Raw genomic sequence first — 6,408 nt, forward strand, 5'->3', positions numbered from 1 at the left:
TAAATTAAGAAGAGCATGGGGCCAAGCACTGATCCTTGAGGTACGCCGCTTCTGACGTCGAGCCAGTTAGATGTAACACCGTTTAGAACTACTCTCTGTTTCCGCTCAGAGAACCAGTCCACAAGCCAATTGTGAATGTTACCGGAGATACCGTGCGCCAATAGTATACTGAGCAATCGTTGGTGGGGGACCTTATCAAATGCCTTTTGAAAATCCAGATATATGATATGTACTGATCTGCTTTCATCGAACACCTCAAAAATATAATGAAAAAAATCAAGTTAGTTAAACACGAACGTTTACTACGGAAGCCATGTTGCGAATTATTTATTATATTATTTTCTTCGAAGAATTTCACCATATTGTCGCGAATGATAGTCTCCATTAACTTACAAACAATAGATGTCAGGCTAATTGGTCGATAGTTTCCTGGATGAGACTTGTCCCCCTTTTTGAAAATTGGTGTGACATTTCCTAGTTTCCAATCCGACGGAACTTTTCCAGCTGTTAAAGATTTATTGAATATGTTGGAGAGCGGTTTACAAATTTGATGTTTGATTTCTTTTAAGACCCTAGGGGTAATTTTGTCCGGACCAGGAGGAGGAGAAGGAGGAGAAGGAGGATGAAGAGGAAGGAAGGGGGAGAAAAGTAGAAACACGAGAAATAGAAAGGAGGGAGGGAGGGAGAAAGGGAGGATATGCAGGAGGTAAGGAAAGGAGGAAGGAGGAGGAGGAGGAGGAGGAGGAGGAGGGGAAGGGACGGGAGGGGGGAGGAGGGGGAGGGAATGGGGTCAAAAAAAGGGTTGGCGTCCTGTGGTGTCCTGTCTGACCTTCTATAACAGGTGGTGGTGGTGGTGGTGGTGGTGGAGGTGGTGTGCACATTTGAGGTTCACACATAAGTACCTTCAGACGTGGTCATCTTTGAAGGGCTTTGCGGGGTCACCTTTACGCACCCATCACTTGTTCCGATTGATTGCTCTACTATGCCACGATTACAAGCCCTCCCCGCCCCGGCCCTTCCTTGAGGTCACCTCCAACACTATCAGCCAGCCAGACGCCCTACCCTGTCAACTTTTGATACTGTCGCCAAATACACATACTTATATATATATATATATATATATATATATATATATATATATATATATATATATATATATATATATATATATATATATATATATATATATATATATATATATATATATATATATATATATATATATATATATATGTATATATATATATATAAATATATATTTATATATAAATAAATACATATATATATATATATATATATATATATATATATATATATATATATATATATATATATGGTGTGTGTGTGTGTGTGTGTGGACGCCTGTGTGTGTGTGCAGGCGAATTTTCTTTATAGTGTCTGCCTTGATGTGTGACTCTTGCCTGGCCCATGCTGCCCCCGTGGTTCTCATGACCGAAGTCGCTGAAGCAAGGGTTAACTGAAGGTCTGGGGAGCATGTGGGTGATCTTCAGGACACTCGGCGATGGCTTCAAAAATTAGCGTGTTTTGGTGGGACTCGAACCAAGGTCCACGGGCTCACCACGTCCGCTGGGTGGGATGCATGTCAACTGCCCGGGCCGGGTCTCGAACCCGGGCCCACAAATTCGTATTAAGCACGCTAAACACAGCCCCACGGAGACGCTGTGTATAATAATAAAAGTAGCAAAGTATTTATCAAGGCATTGACGGGGAAAGTGTGGTGAGTCATCTCCCTCCCTCCCGTCACGGTAATTTATTCTAATCACAATATTTAAATGCGGCATCTTCGTGTATAGTTCCAAGTACTGCCATGCCTCACTTAAATTATTTTTCCCTTTGCAGTGACGAGAAAGTATAGTTTTTTTATGAGGTTTGTTTGTCTCGTGAATTCTGAATATACCGGACAGAGAAAATACAGGTGAATTCAACTGGCTGGTCTGATGGTCGGCCCCAGCCCGCTGCGGCGCAGGCAAGTGTTTATAGTGGCGCCATCTTCTTCTTTGGCTCATGCTCCCCTCCGGGAGCTCATCGGTGACCCTCTCTGTTTTAGAGGGATAATCTGGAGTCTGGATGGTCTTATGGGCGGCATGTGGGTAGTCTTAAGTCACTCGGCGGTGACTGAAAAATCCCGGCTTGCCACCCGCCTCCCTTTATAGGACAGTTAATCCAAATTGCTCTTAACCCCGCTGGATCAATACACGATGATACAAATCTAATTATCAAGTATTTTGAAGGTTGAATCGTACCGTATAAATTTACTTTATTAATTAAAACATCCGTATGCTAGGGTTGGTATTTTCCTGAGGTGTTTTTCATTCAAGAGGAGAGTATCAAGGCGACTCTAAAACTGACCTTTTGGCCTCGCGTTATTTCTGCTGTTGCTCAGAGCAGCGTCTAGCGGACTTTTTTTTTTCTTTTTTTTCCAGCTCGTGAGCTGCCTCCTTTAATGGAGAAAAAATAGCATTTTAGTTTTTTTTCATATTATCAAAGTGTGTAAGTCAATATTTCCAGAGGAACGTTTAAGTAAGTCTGAAGATCAAGTGTCTTTTGTTGTTGTAATCTCGGCGTCCCAGTCCTGTTCACTATTCATGGCGAGGCGACTTTCTCTCCTTCCCTTAATCCAATTTCCACGCTTTCCTTCACTCCCTCCCTCTCTATCCTTCCCTCCATCTCTCCCTTCCTCCCTTCCTTACTTCTCCCTTTCCCTTCCTTCTCTCTTTCTTCCTCCGTCTGTCAAACAATTCCCTTCCTTCCCCTTCCTTTCCTTTCCTCTATCTCTCCCTCCCTCCTTTCCTTCCCTTCCCTTCCCTCTCTTTCCCTTCCTCCATTTGCCAGTTCCCTTCCTTCCCCTTCCCTTCCTTCCTCTCGTCATTTCTTCCCCTTTAATTCCATCCCTTCCCTCACCCTTCCTTCTCCTTCCCTTCCTCCCCTTTTCCTTCCTTCCTCTTCCCTCTTCCTCCCACTGCTTTTCTTTTTTTTCTTTCCCTCCCTCTATCCTTCTCCCCTTCCTGTCCCGTCCCTTTCCTTCTTTCCTTCATATGTCAAACAATTCCCTTCCTCCTCCTTCCCTTCCTTCCCCTTTCCTTCCTCTCCCAGTCCCTTCCTTCCCCTTCCATCCTCCTCCCACTGCTTTTCTTTTTTCTTTCCCTCCATCTCTCATTCTCGCCCTTCCTCTCCCTTTCCCTTCCTTCTTTTCTTCATCTGTCAAACTCAACATTTCACTTCACTCAAACATTTTTCTTGTTTTCTCTTCCTCCTCCTGACGGCCTGGTGTTTGGAGGCTCAAAACGAGGGAGGAAAGTCAAGATCACGTCAACTGTGTGTGTATGTTCGTTTATTCATGAGCGCGTGAGAATGTAGATTATAATGACTCCGATAAGTACGTAGGGAAAAAGGCATGAAGGAAGGAAGGAAGTAGGAGGAAGTATGGATCGAGGGACTGCAACAGGAGGAGGTAAAGAGGAAGGAAGAGAGTTACTACACTGCCCTTCACTATGCAACTCCCGCGGCCCCTAGAAAAGGTATCGCTTTGAAGACTGAGGCAAGACAGAACACGAGGGGAACATGAGCTGGTCAGGGCGGCGGCCAGCAGGGCCAAGCACGTCCGCTGGGTCACTCATCGATCACCCACGGCCTGTCACGGTCTCTCACTCCGCCTCACAGCACCCATAATAACTCCCTGACATTAAACACGTCTGATATACACAGCTGAGACGATGGTGTAATGCAGGGGTCGGTCTGGCTGTCTCGTCTCCCTGGGCCCCGCGAAGTGAGTGAAGTCCCGCAAGGCATGACGGGCGCCCGCAGTGTTTGGGTGCAGCCTTTGTTTTGAGGACACGGAACTGGCTTACTGGATGGCCGTGGAAACTGAGATAACACTCCAACGCACACTTAAGTCCCATGGCAAGGTAAACAAGGTGAAGTGGTGTCAGGGAATCGTTGCAGATGAGGCGTTCTGGGCCACCGAATTTTTCGAAATGAGCTGAACGAAGACCAACGGTATTTTTGCCTAACACTCCTCTTCCTGCGTTGCTGTTAGGCTGCCAGGCCTCGCTCAACCCCCTGAAGAAGAAGAGGAAGACACGGCCAAAAACCGGACACAAGAGGAAGAAGAGGAAGATTACTAAGTGATTTCTGGGAGGCAGTAAAACGTTGCCAGCACCCGCGTCCCTGTTTTCCGCGGCGTTTTGGGCTATTTTTGAAGAGGCTCTGATAGGCGTGTATGAAGGCCGTGGGTTGCAGATGCTCATACAGAACACAACTTTCTTTAATGCTACAGATAATGCGCCGTAATGTATTGAAGTTTAAAGGCCATGCATGCCGGGGTAGTCGTGGGCTATTTTGAGCGTGAAGGCCGCGGGTACCTACAACCCTGTCTCGGCGAGGGGGCACTGCGTTAGAAGCGGAGATACGGCAGGACGCGAGCTGGTGTGGGTCCTTCCTCTCTTTTTTGCTTGTCTTTCTCACGCACCATAGCAATGAAAGGCTGTTGAGGTCAAGGAGGAACAGAATATATGTTACTGGGCTGCGTCAATAAGGCGGAGGAGTTAATAGCTAGTGTCGAGATGCTAGGCTGGGATTCTGAAATGTGTGTGTGTGTGTGTGTGTGTGTGTGTGTGTGTGTGTGTGTGTGTGTGTGTGTGTGTGTGTGTGTGTGTCTAAAACAATGAAACAAATACTCAGAATATTTGATTAATAGAAAAAAATATATAATGATTACGTAATGTTGCATGGAGGGCAAGGGAAGGGAAGGGAAGGGAATGGAAGGAAAGGGAAGGGAAAGGAAGGGAAGGGAAGGGAAGGGAAGGGAGGCGATGGGAAGGGAAGAGTGGGGAAGGGAAGGGAAGGAAAGGGAGGAGGAAGAAGGAAGGGAGGCGATGGAAGGGGAAGAGAGGGATGGAAACATGGAAACATACAAAACAGAAAGCCTGGTGGCTGACGAGTTGCCCCCTTCGTTTAATCTGCTGTTTTGCCTGGGGCCTGCCTCGGGCCTGGGGAGCCGACGATGAGAACCGATGAAAGCCGATCGATAAATGAAAGCAGATGTGGATGACGAAATATTCAAACGCTCTATATTCAGCAGCCCGACGCAGCGATTCGACGGTTGAAGGAGTTGATAGTGAGTATTACTATTTTCTGAAGAAGATTGTTGAGTTGGTGATCGATGACTTTTGAAAAAACCCTTTTCCTGCTATTGTTACATTACTCTGGAGCTGAATGGGTAAACCGTTGGATTTCTTTGGTTGTTGAATGCAAGAAAAAAAAATTGGAATAATAGGTTATTGATTTTTAGATACTTGAAGACTTGATGTCTCTCCTCGTGGGTCTTTTTTCTCCAATGTAAAGATTGAGTCGCCTTGAGTCGTTCCTCGCCAGTTTGTGAGCCTGAGGTTGGTATCATTTTTCATTGGCGCGTCGTTGAATCCCTTCCAGTAAATCAATGTACTCTGTAATTAGGAGAACAGAACTTTGCACTGCATACTCGGTGCGCGACTGCTTACCATGGAATTGCAATATAACATCGTCTGGTACACTACACGTTCCTGACCTCGCTAGTTCATAGATTTGTTGTGTTGGTTATGTTGACATTTTTGTACAGTGTTTCGCCACACTCAGGTCACTGACTCAATCCTTTCCTCCTCCTGTCCTTTTGCATCGCTTCATTCATGCACGATGCATGTTATTCTGTTTGTGTATTTCTGGCATGACTTTGCGACTAATAGCGATTTGGACATTGCCCCATTTTCAGGATTCTCGATAGTATGATTGATCTCTTTGAAAGATTTTTGTGTGATCCCGGTCTTTAACTTATCCTTTTCCCCTTAATGTCGGTCCAATTTATTAATGGATGTTGAAATGTGACAGTTCGAGGTCGATGATATTGATGATGAAGTGAATGGGAAGCACTGAAGCTTGAGGGCTCCACTATGAGACTGAAGCCAACTGGAAAAAGTAATGTGCGTTGACTACGCGTTTTTCTTTCTGTTTTCCTGCCTCTTATCCATCCGATCGATCCAGATTCCAATGCCTGCAGTGCCAAGTCTGCAGGTTCTTGAGGTCGCTCGTGCGGTACCTTCACGAAGTTCATCAAGTATATAATATCACTGAGTGTTTGCATCTGTAATTTGTTATAGTGGAATTGAGTCTTAATTTCGAAGGGAAGCGGGGCGAATGTTGTGCGCCATGCTATGGTGTCGGAGATTTACAATTCTGTCTTAAAGAACTTAGGGACATTCTCTCTCTCTCTCTCTCTCTCTCTCGCTCTCTCTCTCTCTCTCTCTCTCTCTCTCTCTCTCTCTCTCTCTCTCTCTCTCTCTCTCTCTCTCTCTCTCTCTCTCTCTCTCTCTCTCTCTCTCTCTCTCTCTCTCTCTCTCTCTCTCTCTCTCTCTC

This window comes from Eriocheir sinensis, chromosome 30, assembly GCF_024679095.1.
Source record: "Eriocheir sinensis breed Jianghai 21 chromosome 30, ASM2467909v1, whole genome shotgun sequence".
NCBI classification, from domain to species: Eukaryota; Metazoa; Arthropoda; class Malacostraca; order Decapoda; family Varunidae; genus Eriocheir; species Eriocheir sinensis.